The following is an 18,980-nucleotide window of genomic DNA, read 5'->3' as shown; positions in this document are numbered from 1 at the left end:
CCTTACTTTCATTTTTCATTCCCCACAGTATATACAAAGGCAAGGTTTCTCAGTACACAAACTGATACCAGTTTACCACAAAAAAAAAAAAAAAAAAAGGTACATAATCATTCTGCAGCTATCAGAAGGGCCTGGAAAAGCCCAAGAGTTCCATATGAAAGGTGCTACTAAGCTGGGAAAAACACCATGGCTACCACAGATGGCTCATTTTCGCAATAGACCTGAGGTTTAAAAAAAAAAACTAGTTGTTTTGCCTGCAGTATAAACAAGGAATATTCTTCTTGAGCAAATAGAACTCACTTTGCAGAGACTGAGCTCCAATCTGTCTTGCTAAATTCTGACATTAAAAATAAAAACGTGTATATATACAAAGGTACACATGATAGACGTGCAAGTTTGAGGTAATTGCAGCCAAAGCTTGACTTTACATTGTCATCATGTTGTTAATGGTGTTTTCAAAATTAATAATAATATTTTTTGTAAAAGTAGCACATGTTCTTTCCCCACAAATGGGAGCACAGAAAAATTACACCCATAATTTTGCGATCCAAGGATGACTACGATAACTCTGACATATTTCCTTCGTCTTTTTTTCTGAATGTGTATGTGTACATCATCTGTGTGCATGTAAACATTTATTATAAACACATATTTCTCTTTTTATGTAATTGAGCAGCACTACATAAATATGCAAACATTTAAATTTTTCTTTTGCTACTTACTATAATTATAACAGGAAAACAATTTCCCATATTAATAATTAATTATACTCATAGAACACGTCTAGTCACTATATACTATTGTCATGTATTTACAACATAACTTTTTAAACAAGTATTCTAGTAGAAATCTTTAAAAACTTTTTGGTTTTACTCCATTAACCATCCTTATATTTAAGTCTTTGTGACTTTAATTACTTAAAGTACTGACTGGGTCAAAGAGTACAAACATTTTAAAGACTTGTAATACACATGCCAAATACTTTTCCCCAAACAAACCTGTTCTCTAAGGATAAGAAACGTTCCTGGTATATCACAATAAAGGCGTATCACAACAAAGCCAGTTTGATACAAAGGACATAATCTCATAATTTTTAAGGAATCTAATCTATTGAGATAAACCAAAATGGAACTATTTTCTAGCTGACTTTTGTAACTCTATGGTGACCACCTAGATTTTAATAGAGTGACTGCTTTAGTCACACTCTCAACCCTAAAATATGGCATTAATGTTTTAAATTGCATGTTTAATCATTATCTTTCATTTAGAAATATATCTCTACTAATTACCTCTAAATATTATAATTTCCTGAACCCCTCACTGTCAGAACCTTTCATTAGAGATAATCATTTTACTAGGAGAAATACTTGGGAAATTCCTTTGCCCATGCTACTGTGCAAAGGATTCTGATGCTACCTGAGGTCTTATTAATAAATTTTGGGAGAAGATATATTATCCCAGCTCTTATTTGCCCATCCTCAAATCTCCTTTGAGATGCAAAGTAATCTAAAAGTCAAAAGGAAAATTTTATTGCATTAAAAAAAAAAAATGTTAGTGGTGGGATATCGTTTTATCCCTTGATTTTGTGGCTTAAATATCTGTCCTTTATATAAAAACACGGATAGGCTGTACCTTTGCTATCAGTATTATCTTTATCAGGGACACTAAAGCAGTTAACAGATTGCTGCTCATGGTCCCCCAAGAGTCTGCATAGAGTATGGGTTTGAACCCACAATCTGCACATTCCCAATTGAAGCCCAGGCTGTGGAGCCACCCCACCCCCACCCCATGATGATCTATCCCCTTTTATGGAAAGTTTGATGGATAGAGACAGCTCCAGCACTAAACTGGAACCCAAAATCAATAAATGTATTAGACTGGGTGCTCACAAATTGGTAGCCATTTAATTCCCCTGCTATTAATTTTTTCCCTTCCAGACATGAGCTGGGATGCAGTGTGTGAACTTGTTAAGCAACAGCTGCCATTCACCCTTGAGGGTGTCTCAGGGGGGTTGAAGGAGGGACCTTTCTCACAGAATACTTCAAGCAAGCTTCTTAGCAGGTATTTATTTCAAAGCCCAGGAAAGGACTCCTTTTTGCTCTAATAGATTCTTATTGGCTGAAAGAAAGACATGATTGCATTACATTTATTTAAAACTTTTTTATTATGGATATTTTCAAAGATTCACAAAAACTTTCATATACCTATCACCCATTTTTAACTTTTTTTTTTTTTTTTGTCTATGCCATTAATTTTAAAGATCCTGGTTAAATTTTTTCTGGAAACAATGGGCCCCTCTTAGTAATGACGGCACGAAGTTAATGACATCAAATGTTAAGAGCCTCTGTCATAGGGTTTTCCTTAGCTCAATAAAATGCTACCATTCAACCAAATTGCTAAAATAAAAATCTCTAGGTCCTTATCGATGTCTCACATCCAATTCTTCAGCCAGTTCTGTTGACTTTTCTAAAGAATATTCCTTATCTGTCCACTTTATTCACCTCCACTGTTTCCTCCCCAGGGCAAACCCATGTATGCTCTCTTGCTTTGATTGCTGTAGTAGTCTCTGAACAGGCCTCCCTGCTTCTACTCTTGCCTCCCAAACCCACCATAATTCATTCTCCCATAGCAACTTGAACAACTAAGACATCCTCCCATTTACAACCTCCAAGGGCTTCCACTTTTGTGACCCACTACCTCTTTCTACAAATCCAAAGTGACCAATATAATCTTTAAAACAATTTTATTAGAGAACTTGTAGGTTTACAGAAAATTCATGCATAAAATACGGAATTCCCATATACCACCCTATTATTAACACTTTGCATTATTGTGATGGCTTGAAGCTGTATGTACCCCAGAAAGTATGTTCTTACATTTAATCAATTCCAATGAGTGTGGACCCATTGTAAGTAGGGTCTTTTGGTGAGCAGGATCTTAAGATGTGATCCCTCTCATTCAGGGTGGGTCTTAATCCTCTTAATAACAAGAAATTATCCTCTTAATAACAAGAAATTCAGACAGAGAGAAAACTATGGAAGCAAGAAGTTAAAAGCAACAAAATCCAGAAGAGAAGGGAGAAACCAAAGATGCCATCATGTGCCGTGCCATGTGACAGAAGAGTCCAAGATTGCTGAGCAGCCAGTCTTCCGATAGAAAGTATCACCTGATGATGCCTTGATTTGCATTTTTCTCAGCCTTGAAACTGTAAGCTTGTAAGCTAATAAATTCCCATAGTTAAAGCTGACATATTTTATGATAGCTGCTTTTGGCAGTTTAGCAAACTCGAACAATTAGTTTGGTACATTTGTTACAATTGATTAAAGTATATTTTCATAATTTTAATGATTTTATATTTTGTTTCATAATTGTTAACTATGTTTCATGGTTTACATTAGGGTTTACTGCTTATGTTCAATGGTCTTATGGGTTTTATTTTTGTTTTTGTATTTTTAAGTTTTGTTCAAGTAACATATATACAACCTAAACATTTTTCCTTTTAAGCACAATCAAATATATAATTCAGTGATGTAATTATATTTGCAATGTCTTGCTACCATCACCACCATCCATTATCAAAATTTTCCCATTAGGAGAGGGGCCAAGATGGCGGCTTAGTAAGTGTGTGTTTTAGTTCGTCCTCCAGAACAACTACTAAATAACCAGAAACAGTACAGAACAGCTCCCGGAGCCATGATAGTGACCGGACACACAGCGTACCCCAGTCTGGACCAGCTGGACAGGCTGCGAGTCTCCCAAGCCGCGGCAGTTCCCCAAGCCACGGCAGTTCCCCAAGCTGCAGCGGCCGGCATCTGGCACCCCTCTCCCACAGGCAGCTTCCCAGAGGGAAAGGAAAGAGACTCTAACAGTAGCAGGGACTGAGTCCAACCAAACACCAATAGTGGCATTAATAAACAAATTCTGACTGCTAAAAATAGGCCCCCAGCTCAGGCAAAACTGGTCAAGGCAGAGGTTGCCTATTGGGCTAACCGAAAAAGAGGAAAGGTGATGAAACAGAGGCTTTTGTGGCTGTTTCTGAGGAGGCTTGGCTGCCTCTGGATTCAGCGGTGGGATTACAGAGGCTGCAACTGCCCCAGGCATACACAGAAACAGGCTGCTTTCAGAGCTGCCTCCCACCTGAGCCTTCCCCACAGGAGGGGTGAAACACAACTCAGATGGAATCCCTCTCTCAAGGAATTCAGACCCCAGGGCTTCACAATTTGAAGCCATTAAAACCAGCCTACAACCTTTCCTCTGTCTCCACCACAGCCCCAGCAGGGAGAGCCTTCCAAAGTTAAAGAAGCCACAACATCTTCTGCTGGTGTGACCCGCAGACAGACAAGTGCCACATACTGGGCCGGATAAGAAAAACAGAGCCCAGAGACTTCACAGGAAAGTCTCTAAAACTGCTGGATCTCACCCTCAGGGAAAACTGATGCAGGTGACTCCTTCCCCTCAAAAGGAGGTCAGTTTAGTCCGGGAAAACCCGACTGGAGTCTGTAATACCTATGTAGATCCTCCTAAGGGTGGGGAGGGAAAAGGCACCTTACAAGCAGGACAAGAAACAAGAAAGCAAGAACTGAAAAATTACCCTCTGTTAAACAAAACTTAAGCTAGAGGCCCAGAAAAAGCTGAACTGAAGGTCAAAGAACAGATAGACAACAAACTCAGCTAGTAAGAAAACCCTAGGTAAGATAAGTGAAAGCAATCTCCAGAATAAACTAATTAAGGTAATTAAACGTCTAGATGCCAGTAAAAAATAACAAATCACACCAGGAAAATTGAAGATATGGCCCAATCAAAGGAACAAACCAATAGTTCAAATGAGATACAGGAGCTGAGACAACTAATTCTGAATATACAAACAGAAATGGAAAACCTTATCAAAAAACAAATCAATGAATTGAGGGAGGACATGAAGAAGGAAAGGAATGAACAAATAGAAGAAATGGAAAGTCTGAAAAAACAAATCACAGAACTTACGGGAATGAAAGATACAGTAGAAGAGATGAAAAAACAATGGAAACCTACAATGGTAGATTTCAAGAGACAGAGGCTAGAATTAGTGAACTGGAGGATGGAACATCTGAAATCCAAAAAGAAACAGAAACTATAGGGAAAAGAATGGAAAAATTTGAGCAGGGGCTCAGAGAATTGAATGATAATATGAAGCGCACAAATATACGTGTTGTGGGTGTCCTGGAAGGAGAAGAGAAGGGAAAAGGAGGAGAAAAACTAATGGAAGAAATTATCACTGAAAATTTCCCAACTCTTATGAAAGACCTAAAATTACAGATACAAGAAGTGCAATGCACCCCAAAGAGAATAGATCCAAATAGACGTTCTCCAAGGTACTTACTAGTCAGAACGTCAGAGGTCAAAGAGAAAGAGAGGATCTTGAAAGCAGCAAGAGAAAAGCAATCCATCACATACAAGGGAAACCCAATAAGACTATGTGTAGATTTCTCAGCAGAAACCATGGAAGCTAGAAGACAGTGGGATAATATATTTAAATTACTAAAAGAGAAAAACTGCCTACCAAGAATTCTATATCCAGTAAAATTGTCCTTCAAAAAATGAGGGGGAAATTAAAACATTTTCAGACAAAAAGTCACTGAGAGAATTTGTGACCAAGAGACCAGCTCTGCAAGAAATACTAAAGGGAGCACTAGAGTCAGATACAAAAAAAACAGGAGAGGTGTGGAGAAGAGTGTAGAAGAAGGAAAATTAGATATGATATATAAAATACAAAAGGCAAAATGGTAGAGGAAAGTACTACCCAAACAGTAATAACACTAAATGTTAATGGACTGAATTCCCCAATCAAAAGACATAGACTGGCAGAATGGATTAAAAAACAGGATCCTTCTATATGCTGTCTACAGGAAACACATCTTAGACCCAAAGATAAACATAGGTTGAAAGTAAAAGGTTGGGAAAAGATATTTCATGCAAATAACAACTAGAAAAGAGCAGGAGTAGCTATACTAATATTCAACAAATAAGACTTCAAATGTAAAGCAGTTAAAAGAGACAAAGAAGGATATTATCTACTAATAAAAGGAACAATTCAACAAGAAGACATAACAATCATAAATATTTATGCCCCGAATCAAAATGCCCCAAAGTACGTAAGGCATACACTGCAATCACTGAAAAGGGAAATAGACACATCTACCATAATAGTTGGAGACTTCAATTCCCCACTCTCATCAATGGACAGAACATATAGACAGAGGATCAATAAAGAAACAGAGAATTTGAATATTACAATAAATGAGCTAGACTTAACAGACATTTATAGGACATTACACCCCACAACAGTAGGATACACCTTTTTCTCAAGTGCTCATGGATCATTCTCAAAGATAGACCATGTGCAGGGTCACAAAGCAAGTCTTAACAAATTTAAAAAGATTGAAATCATACACAACACTTTCTCAGATCATAGAGGAATGAAGTTGGAAATCAATAATAGGCAGAGTGCCAGAAAATTCACAAATACGTGGAGGCTCAACAACACACTCTTAAACAACCAGTGGGTCAAGGAAGAAATTACAAGAGAAATCAGTAAATATCTCAAGGTGAATGAAAATGAAAACACAACATATCAAAACTTATGGGACGCAGCAAAGGCAGTGCTAAGAGGGAAATTTATTGTCCTAAATGCCTATATCAGAAAAGAAGAAAGGGCAAAAATTCGGGTATTAACTGTCCACTTGGAAGAACTGGAGAGAGAACAGCAAACTAACCCCAAAGCAAGCAAAAGGAAAGAAATAACAAAGATTAGAGCAGAAATAAATGAAATTGAAAACATGAAAACAATAGAGAAAATCAATAAGACCAGAAGTTGGTTCTATGAGAAAATCAATAAGATCGATGGGATCTTAGCAAGATTGACAAAAAGAAGAAGAGAGAGGACGCAAATAAATAAGATCAGAAATGGAAGAGGAGACATAATCACTGACATCACAGAAATAAAGGAGGTAATAACAGGATACTATGAACAACTTTATGCTTTAATAAATACAACAATGTAGATGAAATGGACAAGTTCCTAGAAAGGCATGAACAACCAACTTTGACTCAAGAAGAAATAGATGACCTCAACAAACCAATCACAAGTAAAGAAATTGAATCAGTCATTCAAAAACTTCCCAAAAAGAAAAGTCCAGGGGACCAGATGGCTTCACATGTGAATTCTACCAAACATTTCAGAAAGAATTAGTACCAACCCTGTTCAAACGCTTCAAAAAATTTGAAGTGGAGGGAAAGCTACCTAATTCATTCTATGAAGCCAACATCACCCTCATACCAAAACCAGGCAAAGATATTACAAAAAAAGAAAACTACAGACCAATCCCTCTAATGAATATAGATGCAAAAATTCTCAACAAAATTCTAGGAAATCTAATCCAGCAACACATTAAAAGAATTATATATCACGACCAAGTAGGATTCATCCCAGGTATGCAAGGATGGTTCAACATAAGAAAATCAATTCATGTAATACACCATATCAACAAATCAAAGCAGAAAAATCACATGATCATCTCAATTGATGCAGAGAAGACATTTGACAAGATTCAACATCCTTTCCTGTTGAAAACACTTCAAAGGATAGGAATACAAGGGAACTTCCTTAAAATGATAAAGGGAATATATGAAAAACCCACAGCTAATATCATCCTCAATGGGGAAAAACTGAAAACTTTCCCCCTAAGATCAGGAACAAGACAAGGATGTCCACTATCACCACTGTTATTCAACATCGTGTTGAAAGTTCTAGCCAGAGCAATTAGGCAACAAAAAAGAAATACAAGGCATCAAAATTAGAAAGGAAGAAGTAAAACTATCACTGTTTGCAGATGATATGATACTATACGTCGAAAACCCTGAAAAATCCACAACAAAACTACTAGAGCTAATAAACGAGTACAGCAAAGCAGCAGGTTACAAGATCAACATTCAAAAATCTGTAGTGTTTCTATACACTAGCAATGAACAAGCTGAGGGGGAAATCAAGAAACAAATTCCATTTACAATTGCAACTAAAAGAATAAAATACTTAGGAATAAATTTAACTAAAGAGACAAAAGACCTATACAAAGAAAACTACAAGAAACTGTTAAAAGAAATCACAGAAGACCTAAATAGATGGAAGGGCATACCGTGTTCATGGATTGGAAGACTAAATATAGTTAAGATGTCAATTCTACCTAAATTGATTTACAGATTCAACGCAATACCAATCAAAATCCCAACAACTTACTTTTCAGAAATAGAAAAACCAATAAGCAAATTTATCTGGAAGGGCAGGGTGCCCTGAATTGCTAAAAACATCTTGAGGAAAAAAAACGAAGCTGGAGGTCTCACGCTGCCAGACTTTAAGGCATATTATGAAGCCACAGTGGTCAAAACAGCATGGTACTGGCATAAAGATAGATATATTGACCAATGGCATTGAATAGAGTGCTCAGATATAGACCCTCTCATCTATGGACATTTGATCTTTGATAAGGCAGTCAAGCCAACTCATTTGGGACAGAACAGTCTCTTCAATAAGTTGTGCCTAGAGAACTGGATATCTATATGCAAAAGAATGAAAGAGGACCCGTATCTCACACCCTATACAAAAGTTAACTCAAAATGGATCAAAGATCTAAACATTAGGTCTAAGACCATAAAACAGTTAGAGGAAAATGTAGGGAGATATCTTATGAATCTTACAATTGGAGGCGGTTTTATGGACCTTAAACCTAAAGCAAGATCACTGAAGAAGAAAGAAATAAATGGGAGCTCCTCAAAATTAAACACTTTTGTGCATCAAAGAACTTCATCAAGAAAGTAGAAAGACAGCCTACACAATGGGAGACAATATTTGGAAACGACATATCAGATAAAGGTCTAGTATCCAGAATTTATAAAGAGATTGTCCAACTCAACAACAAAAAGACAGCCAACCCAATTACAAAATGGGAAAAAGACTTGAACAGACACCTCTCAGAAGAGGAAATACAAATGGCCAAAAGGTGCATGAAGAGATGCTCAATGTCCCTGGCCATTAGAGAAATGCAAATCAAAACCACAATGAGATATTATCTCACACCCACCAGAATGACCATTATCAACAAAACAGAAAATGACAAGTGCTGGAGAGGATGTGAAGAAAGAGGCACACTTATTCACTGTTGGTGGGAATGTCAAATGGTGCAACCACTGTGGAAGGCAGTTTGGCGGTTCCTCAAAAAACTGAATATAGAATTGCCATATGACCCACAATACCATTGTTAGGTATCTACTCAGAGGACTTAAGGGCAAAGACACAAATGGACATTTGCACACCAATGTTTATAGCAGCATTATTTACAATTGCAAGGAGATGGAAACAGCCAAAATGTCCATCAACAGACGAGTGGCTAAACAAACTGTGGTATATACATACGATGGAATATTATGCAGCTCTAAGACAGAATAAACTTATGAAGTATGTAACAACATGGATGGCCCTTGAGAACATTATGCTGAGTGAGATTAGCCAAAAACTAAAGGACAAATACTCTATGGTCTCAATGATATGAACCAACATTAGTGAATAAACTTGGAATATGTCGTTGGTAACAGAGACCATCAGGAGATAGAAACAGGGTAAGATAGTGGGTAATTGGAGCCTAAGGGATACAGACTGTGCAACAGGACTGGATACAAAAACTCAGAAATGGACAGCACAATACTACCTAACTGTAATATAATTATGTTAAAACACTGAATGAAGCTGCATGTGAGAATGATGGAGGGAGGACGGCTGGGGACATAAATGAAATCGGAAAGAAAGACAGATGTTAAAGATCAAGATGGTATAATCTAGGAATGCCTAGAGTGTATAATAATAGTGAAATGTACAATGTACAAATTTTAAAAATGTTTTGGCATGAGGAAGAACAAAGGAATGTCATTACTGCAGGGTGCTGAAAATAGATGATAATTAATACTTTAAAATGTCACCTTATATGTGAGACTAAAGCAAAAAATGTTTATTTGTTACAAAATTTAGATTTTGACTAGAGCATTTCCTAATATAACTCATGCAGATAGTTTGATTGAATGTCATAAGTACTTGGAATCTCAGGTAGCACATGAGATTTTGTTGGTTTGTCCAGAATGATCCCCCGATGAATCCCAGAATGATTTGATCAGTGACTGGAAAAGTATTTGCAAGCCCCCTTTGGGGAATAGTGAGAGCAGGGAGAAATTCAACTTCCCCAGGTTGAATTCTTGATATTCTCACAAGCAGTGTGGACAACCAAAGCTATAGGCTGAGCCCCCAGTCTTGGGGTTTGTTCATATGAAACTTAACCCCACAAAGGATAGGTCAAGTCTACTTAAATTTAGGCCTAAGAGTCACCCCCAAGAGAGCCTCTTTTGTTGCTCAGATGTGGCCTCTCTCTCCAGCCAATATGATGAGCAGTCTTACCACCCTCTCCCTCTCTGCATGGGACATGACTCCCAGGGGTGTGGACCTTCCTGGCAACGTGGGACAAAGATCCTGGAATGAGCTGAGACTCAGCATCAAAGGATTGAGAAAAACCCTAGAATGAGCTGAGAATTAACATCAAGAGATTGAGAGAACCTTCTCGACCAAAAGGGGGAAGTGTAAAATGAGGCAAAGTGTCAATGGCTGAGAGATTCCAAACAGAGTCGAGAGGTTATCCTGGAGTTTATTCTTACGCATTAAGTAGATATCACCTTGTTGTTCAAGATGTAGTGGAGAGGCTGGAGGGAATTGCCTGAAAATGTAGTGCTCTGTTTCAGTAGCCATGTTTCTTGATGATGATTGAACAATGATATAGCTTTCACAATGAGACTCTGTGAATGTGAAAACCTTATGTCTGATGCTCCTTTTAGCTACTATATCAACAGAAGAGTAGAACATATGGAATAAAAATAAATAATAGGGGGAACAAATGTTAAAATAAATTCAGTTTGAAATAGTGGTAAATGAAAGCGAGGGGTAAGGGGTATGGTACGTATAGTTTTTTTTTTCTCTATTATCATTTTATTTCTTTTTCCGTTGTCTTTTTATTTCTTTTTCTAAATCAATGCAAATGTACTAAGAAATGATGAATATGCAACTATGTGATATTAAGAATTACTGATTGTATATGTAGAATGGAATGATATCTAAGTATTTTGTTTGTTAATTTTTTTAATTAACAAAAAAAGTTAAAAAAAATTTTCCCATTAACCCAAATAGAAACTGTACAATTTAAGAATTAACTTCCCATTCCCAACCCCCACCCTAGTCCCTGGTAACCTATATTCTAGTTTCCAACTCTATGAATTTGCTTATTCTAATTATTTCATATCAGTGAGACCATACAATATTTGTCCCTTTGTACCTGGCTTATTTCACATGACAAGATGTTTTCAAGGTGCATACAGGTTGTCATATATATCAGAAGTTCATTCCTTTTTATGATGGCTGAATAATATTTCACTGAATGTATACAGTACATTTTCTTTATCCATTCATCAGTTGATGGACACTTAGGTTATTACCATCTGTTCCGGGTTGAAACTGTTGTGTACTCCAGAAAAGCCATAGTCTTTCAATCTAATCTTGTGGGAGCAGACCTATTGTTGGGTAGGACCATTTGATTAGGTTGCTTCCATGCAGATGTGACCTGCCAAATTGTGGGTGGGACCTTTTGATTAGGTTGTTTCTATAGAGATGTGGCTTCTCTCATTCAAGGTAGATCTTAATCCTTTACTGGAGCCCATTATGGAAGAGAACTCAGAGCCAACACAGAGAGCAGAAAGATTAAACCATGACACAGACATCTGGAGATGCTGAACTAAGAGAGGAATTCCAGAATTTTCCCCAGAGAAGCTGAGTGAAGATCCACAGATGCTTAAGGAGAAAACAAACTGGAATCTGAAGCTGAAAGCAATGAACTGGGAGCAAGGACCAGCAGATTCTGGTCACATGCCTTTCCAGCTGACAGAGGTGTTCCAGATGCTGGCAGCCTTTCTTCAAAGTCAAGATATTTTTCTCTGGAGGCCTTAATTTGGATATTTTCATGGCCTTAGAATTGTAAATTTGTAACCTAATAAATCCTCTTTGTAAATGCAAACCTGCTCCACTGTAATGGTGGTAGAAATATGATGCCACTATAATTTCTGCTTTATGAAAAGCAGAGATCTTTTCTGTCTTGTTCAGTACTATATCTCAAGTTTCTAAAACAGGGTATGTAATTGGAAACCTATAGAAAATTGTTGAATGAACGACTATAACACAAATAAATTGAGGTTCTTAACTGTAAGATTCTTATAAGTAACAGTTATTGTGCTGGTCTGAATCTGTTGTGTACCCAGAAAAGCCATATTCTTCAATCCTCATTCAATATTGCTGGGTGGGGTCTTTTTTATTGTATCCATCAATTATGGGTGGTAAATTTTGATTAGATGGCTTCCATGGAGATATGTCTCCACCCATTCAAGGCGGGTTTGCTTACTGGAGCCCTTTAAGAGGGAACTATTTTGGAAAAAGCTTTAGAGCCAACAGAGCCCACACAGCCAAAGACCTTTGGAAATGAAGAAGAAAAGCACCCCAGGGAGAGCTTCATTAAACAAGATGCCAGGAGAGAAAGCTAGCAGACAGCCCCATGTGCCTTCCCAGCTGAGATAGAAACCTTGAACTTCATTGGCCCTTTCTTTGGAGTTAAGGTATCTTTCTCTGGAGTTAAGGTATCTTTCTCTGGATGCTTTAGTTTGGACATTTTCATGGCCTTAGAGCTGTAAACTTGGAACTTAATAAATTCCCATTTTAAAAGCCTTTGTTTCTGGTATATTGCATTCCAGCAGCTTAATAAACAACTATTTTATGAATGAGAAAGATAAATCTTATAAAAGAGAAATCAGATTACAAAAATTCATGGGGACTTTGATGAGTTGTGTGGGACCACTAAAAACACTATGGAGGATCTGCCTCTTGCAGAGACAAAGCCAGTAGCGCAAGTTAGTCTGGAGAAAGACTGCTTACCTACAGATAATGTCCTCTACCTGCTTCCCTCTCTGCCTAATATCCCCACCATCAAATTAATGGCTTTGGGTGAAAAGTGTGCCCAGTGCCTCCTTGAGTAAAGGTCATACCTACTACTTTGTTGTAACTTCCCAAGTCCTTAATGCAATTCTATTTCCTGATCACTTTCTCACTCCCTAACACTTGATAATTTTATTTTCACTCTCCATCATGCTATAGAAATTGACCTCTCCAAATTTTCTGTTGATACTCTAATCCTCAATCCAAATTTGAATTCTCATCTCTTCATTCTCTTTGGCCCCTTATGCATAATTCCCCACCACTGTCCACTTCTGCTGATCACTTCCATCTTGCAGAAACTCTTTGCCCCCATGACTTTCATGTATTGAACTACTGGTTCTCTTTCTAATGGTTTGGATTTTCTGCTCCAATCTACTGAATCTGTGTCCTCGGCATTCTCCAAGGTTTTCATTTTAGCCCTCTGATTTATCCTGACTAATTTTTCCAATGGTGATTACAATGTGAAGCCATCTATTTGGATACCTTAACATCAAGTAAAAATCATCATTTCCAAAATTGATCAAGTCTTTTCTCCAGATTCAGTTTTTTTCCAGATTTCCCTGTTTCCAACAGTGCTATATCTATCCATTCACTGAGAGAGAAGGGGAGGGAGGAAGGCGAAAGGGAAGGAGGGAAGAGCTTAAAGAGCACTTTAAATTTCTCCCTCTTCACCTAACCTCTCCCACCAAAAATAATCAATTTTTCTTTTATTGTATTGCTCATTTAAGTCTCTTCCAATTACTACCACTATCAACTAGCTCCTCTATTTCCATTCTATTATCTGTCCCTGAAAATCCCATCAAGTGAATCTTGAAACAGTGCTTTGCTCACATCACTGCCATACTCAAAAACCATCGTCAACTCTCTTTAACTATTCAGTAGAATCTGAGCTGCACGGTTTAGGACAATGGTTCTAGAACTTGATCTTTTTCAACGTCTACCAACTTCATTTTCCTCTGGGCCTGACATAGAACTTCTGCTCCAACTGAACACTTCTGCCCTCTGACTGGTAATCTTCTTTCATGCATCTTTCTGCCACTCGAAAGTCTTGACATAATATAGGTGAAATGATCTCTATTACTATAAAACACTCACTGTCCAAATCTGTGCTGTCCAGTATAGTAGCCACTGGCCACATGTAGCTATTGAGTACTTGAAGTACAGCTAGAGAAACAGAAACTGAAGTCTTAACTTTATTTAATTTAATTAATATAAATTTAAATTTAAAAACTAATACTCAATTCAGTTATTGGGAAACTTTTAAGTACATTTTTACCAACTTGGATATGCGAATCTACATCTTCAGTTATAATTTTTTTGAAGTCTAACTACAAATTCAAGTATTTCTGATGAAATTTTAGGGTCCAAATTGAGATGTGCTGTAAGTGTAAAATACACACTAGATTTGAAAACTTAGAATGAGAAAAAAGGTTGTAAAAAAGCTCATTAACAATTTTATATTGTACTCAATATAAAAAATTAGAAATACATTATTAACATTAAATTGACCTGTTTCTTTCTACTGTTTGTAATGTGACTACCAGAAAATTTTAAATTGCATATAAGGATTGCATTGCATTTGCATTGGACAGAACTTGTCTAACTACGCTCAGTATAAAAATGAGCTCAAAGCTTTAAATTCATCCATACTGATCCTTGACCTGACCCAAAATTGAATGAATCATAATTTCAAGAAGAAGGCCCTCAGATTGGTATTTTTAATAAGAACCCCAGGAATGTCTAACCATGAGGCAAATTTGGGAAACCTGCTCTAGGTTTATTGCCTTCATTCATGTGAATTCCCAACCAGACCAAGAACTTTCAGAAAGGAGTATAGCTAACATGTACTATCAGGGTACCAAGCACCCTGTCAGGTGCTTCATGCATATTTTCTCATTTACTTCTAATAATAGCTCGCACCAATCCAGCAAGGTGGTACTCTTTCATCCCCACTTCATACAGGAAAAAACAGAGATATGGGTTATACAGCCTTCAATTGTGGGATCCAGGATCTGGATCCATTCTGTCTGACTTTGAGGCCAGTGTTCTTTACACATGATGCTACCCAGGGGCTTAGAACACTGCCTACTTGTGCAGGAGGCTTGATAACACCGATGCTGACAATACTCAGCACCCAAAAAAGGAAACACAGGGGACACTCAGTAAATGTCAGCATTGCAGGGACACGTTGGCCTCATCTGTTCTCAAGTTGAATGCAACTTGTCCCCTATCATTCCAGCAACTGTTATGGTTTACAAGCCACTGGTTTCTGATGAAGAGCTCCCTGCCCCCAGAATCAGCAACAGGAGCACCTGTTCTGGAGCCCAGCGGGGGTAACGGGTGCTCTCTGTTTGCTGGGAGGGCAGCCTTGGAGCAGAGCGGAACTGCAGTTGTCAGCCAGCCAGGGAGCAGACCAGCTGAGGCTGTTATGCCAAGGAACATTTTGTCCAGGCTGTGTTGATGTTAAGATTCCCAGAAAGAGGAAGAAATGTTGGATTGGAAGCTGAAACAAGATTCATCAGAGTTGTATAAGGCATTTAGCTTTGAGTTGATATAAAAATGAAAATAATTGTGAAAGCAGAGAGAAATCTGCAGCTGCTCCGGGCTATTCATACCAGAAGAGATCCCACCAGGCCCTCTTTATTGTTGCAATTTTGGCAAATTATTTCCTTATCACATGTAACCTCCTTACTTCTGTTCCTGGATAAGCACTTAGGCTCATAAAGCAGTAGGTCAGCCACAGTTGAGCATGCAGCACATGGCACCGCTGACCGTGGGGAGTTGCAAGCCAGCCCCTCCAAAAAACAGCAACTGGAGTCCATAAAAAGCTGGCCTGGCTAGTCCATTAGTGAACCTGGGTCTGTGGTTCTGGCCTGGACCCCCAGCCCAGATCGTTGTACAGGGTCCCACCTGAGGGAATGTACACACTGCACAGTAAGTAGGGACAACCTACTTGGGTTCTGAGCCCCTGGTGGTTTCAGGGCTGGGGTGGGGCAGGTGCACGAGAGGACACTGGGTGGCAATGGGGCCGGGTGCCCACCACACATGTGTGCTGGACAAATGCTCTGGCATCTCTGCATGGGCAGAGGCATGCTGCCCCCATTATCCCAGCCCGTTAGGGAAGCAATTGGAAAAAAAACATTGAGCAGTTGGACAGGAGTGAGGCTGCAGAATGGCTCGTTTCTCTGTGACAGCCTGCCACGTACAGATGAAAGGGAAAGCTTATAACAAATTTTTATTACCCCCTAAATAAAAAAAAAGCAACAACAAGCAAAGCAAGGGCTTTGAGGCTGAGAGGTGGGGCCAGCAATCCACCCAGGAGGCCACAAAGGCGTCTCAGCAAAACAAGTCAATCAATCTCTCAGTCACTTCCACTTGCCTAGTGCCAGTTTGTGCAAATGGCAATCAGGCCTGTCAGCCTGTCAGGTTCTGGCCTTCAGTTCCTTGCCTCCCAACTACTCATTAAGTTCATCAAAATACAACCTGCAGGTTGTATTTTGCTCAACGCCCTTGCTCACCTTCCTTCTATAGTCTACACGTCTATTGCTGTAGAAAAACCCCTGACCTGGGAGGCTGCCGCAGAGGTAGGGGCTTGCAAATAGCACCAGGGCCTTTGCATTTTGCTTTGCTTTCAGCTTTAGGACCCTGCAGGACAAACCGGTGAAGAGTCCTGCGGGGCTCCCAGATGCTCAGGGCTATAGTTTCTTCTGTACCCCTCTCCCCACTGCACATTCTACTGAGATAGCCTGGGTACCTGCTGGGCACAGACCCTCAATGAAGCCCCGCCTCTGAATATCCCAGGCAGGCCCCACAACGCACCCCCCACTCTAATGAGCCTGGCTGCCCGCAGAGCTGTTAGAATACATTGTGTCTTTGACCTTATTTGAAGACAACTACACAAATATGGTCTTTTTCTGGCCTGGGTGTCTGTCCACAGGTAGCCCCAGCGTGGTTGTCATTGCAGACAAAAATGAATTGTGGTGGGGGTGGAAGATTGGATGTTGAATAAGACCAGGGCTGGAATAGAGATGCTTTCCATTCCACTATTCCTCTAATCGCACCCCCACCCCCCACCATCCTTCATTATTAACATAGCAGCACCTTCAAAAACATGTGTTATGAAACATCTGGGCTTTAGTGATATCCAAGACTGTGTACAGAATGGAATAAATGGGAATCATGGGGTCTAAGTATTGTTACCCTTTGGGACAGCTAGCATTGATGGCTAAAGAATTGAGTCTGGTCACAGACCCAAGAAAGCAAAAGTAAGGTACTAATGTTATCATTTTCTCCTTATGTAAGACTGAATAGTGCATGGTTTGCAAAGAAACAGCACACACGTGAAAATGCACAAAAGATTTTTCATCTTTCTAATAGGACACATGTTAAATATCAAGGAGGTCATGTAATCACGGGGAAATACTGAGAGTTTAGAGGTGGGAGATCCCTTAATGGCAAAGTGATCAGAAAAGGATTCCCCAGGACAGGAATAAAGATTTCTTGAGCACCTTCTATGGCCCAGACCCTTCAGATAAGTCATTTTTTTTAATGGTAAACTGAGACCCAACAAGGTTTCCTAACTTGGCCAAGACTCTACTGCCAGATAATGGCAGAGCCAGGAGAAGGAGTACAGTTTGATTAGGAAGATGGGCTGAGGACAACACAAGACCCAAGGAGAAAGAAAAGCCTATTCTGCAAATGGGTGTCTATTCTATCCCAGGCACGCCCAGGCCCTGGGGGGAAAAAAAGATGGAAAAGACATGGTATTTGGGGAGCTTAAGAACATCAGAGGCCCTACTACCATAAAACAGCATGATGAACAATAGAAGGTACACTGAAAGGAAGAGATAACTGGGACTGGGGAAAAAACACATCTGGGAGGCAGTTGACGCTTGTTTCAGTGTGGCTTCTGCCGAAAAATTTCCTCTCTACACCCTAGAATCCCAAACCAGTGTTAAGGGGACTGAATATGGCTCTTTAAATTTTCTTAGTTTTCCATCCCCAAGAGGACATAAGCACTTGCTCATGAGGGTGGAAATAGGAGATAGGGTTAAGTTCAAGAATGCTTGTCAGGGATGTACCCCCTCTTTGCTAGGAAAATGGTAGCAGTCCCCTTCTTCCTGAGGCTTGAATCTCCCTGGACAGATGAAAAGAGCACAAAGATGTAAGTTAACAGATGAGTTAAAGGTTAGAAATTTTCATTTTGCTTGGGATAGGTTGTTTGATGGGAAATTTCAGAACTAGAGAGTCCCTGGCTACACTGACATTAAGCTGGTTTGCTTTATCTGAAGGCACTGGTTTTGGACCAGAATATAGAGAAGACTTGACATTAGTGATGTCTTGGTCCCTCAGAAAACATACACAGACAGTTTTATAAATAATCTGCAGATTATTGGATTTTATAATAAACTACTCACTTGCATAGTCTTTATCTATATGACACTTCTTACTCCATTTTGACGAATATGAAAAGGATTGATAAATTCAACCCTGCAAGTATTGAAAATAGATGGTAATTCATATTTTAAAACTTCAGCTTATGTGTGAGACTAAAGCAAAAAATGTTTATTTGGAAGAAAATTTATAATTTGACTATTGCATTTCCTAATATAACTTATGTGGTCAGTTTAATTGAACACCATAAGTACATGGAATCTTGAGTAGGGCATGAGATTTTGTAGGTTTGTCTAGAGTGATACCCTGATAAATCCCAGAGTGACTGGAATAGTGAATAAAAAGTATTTGCAAAGTCCCGTTGGGGGAATGGCGAGAAAGGGGGAAAATTCAACTTTCCCACGTGGAGAATTCCTGATATTCTCACAAGCAGTGGGGACAACCAAAGCAATAGGCCAAGCCCTCAATTTTGGGGTTTGTTCAT

At 38.9% G+C, this 18,980-nt stretch overlaps 1 long non-coding RNA gene across 3 annotated transcripts in view; it reads right to left on the bottom strand.

The window, feature by feature from the left end:
- LOC143662220 (uncharacterized) overlaps nt 1–18,980 on the bottom strand; it is a 425,246-nt gene that overhangs the window by 171,562 nt on the left and 234,704 nt on the right. The window lies entirely within an intron of this gene.

Source organism: Tamandua tetradactyla, chromosome 18 (genome assembly GCF_023851605.1).
Source record: "Tamandua tetradactyla isolate mTamTet1 chromosome 18, mTamTet1.pri, whole genome shotgun sequence".
NCBI classification, from domain to species: domain Eukaryota; kingdom Metazoa; phylum Chordata; class Mammalia; order Pilosa; family Myrmecophagidae; genus Tamandua; species Tamandua tetradactyla.
Note: the sequence above shows the minus strand (reverse complement) of the source record. Positions and strands in the feature narration are given on the sequence as shown.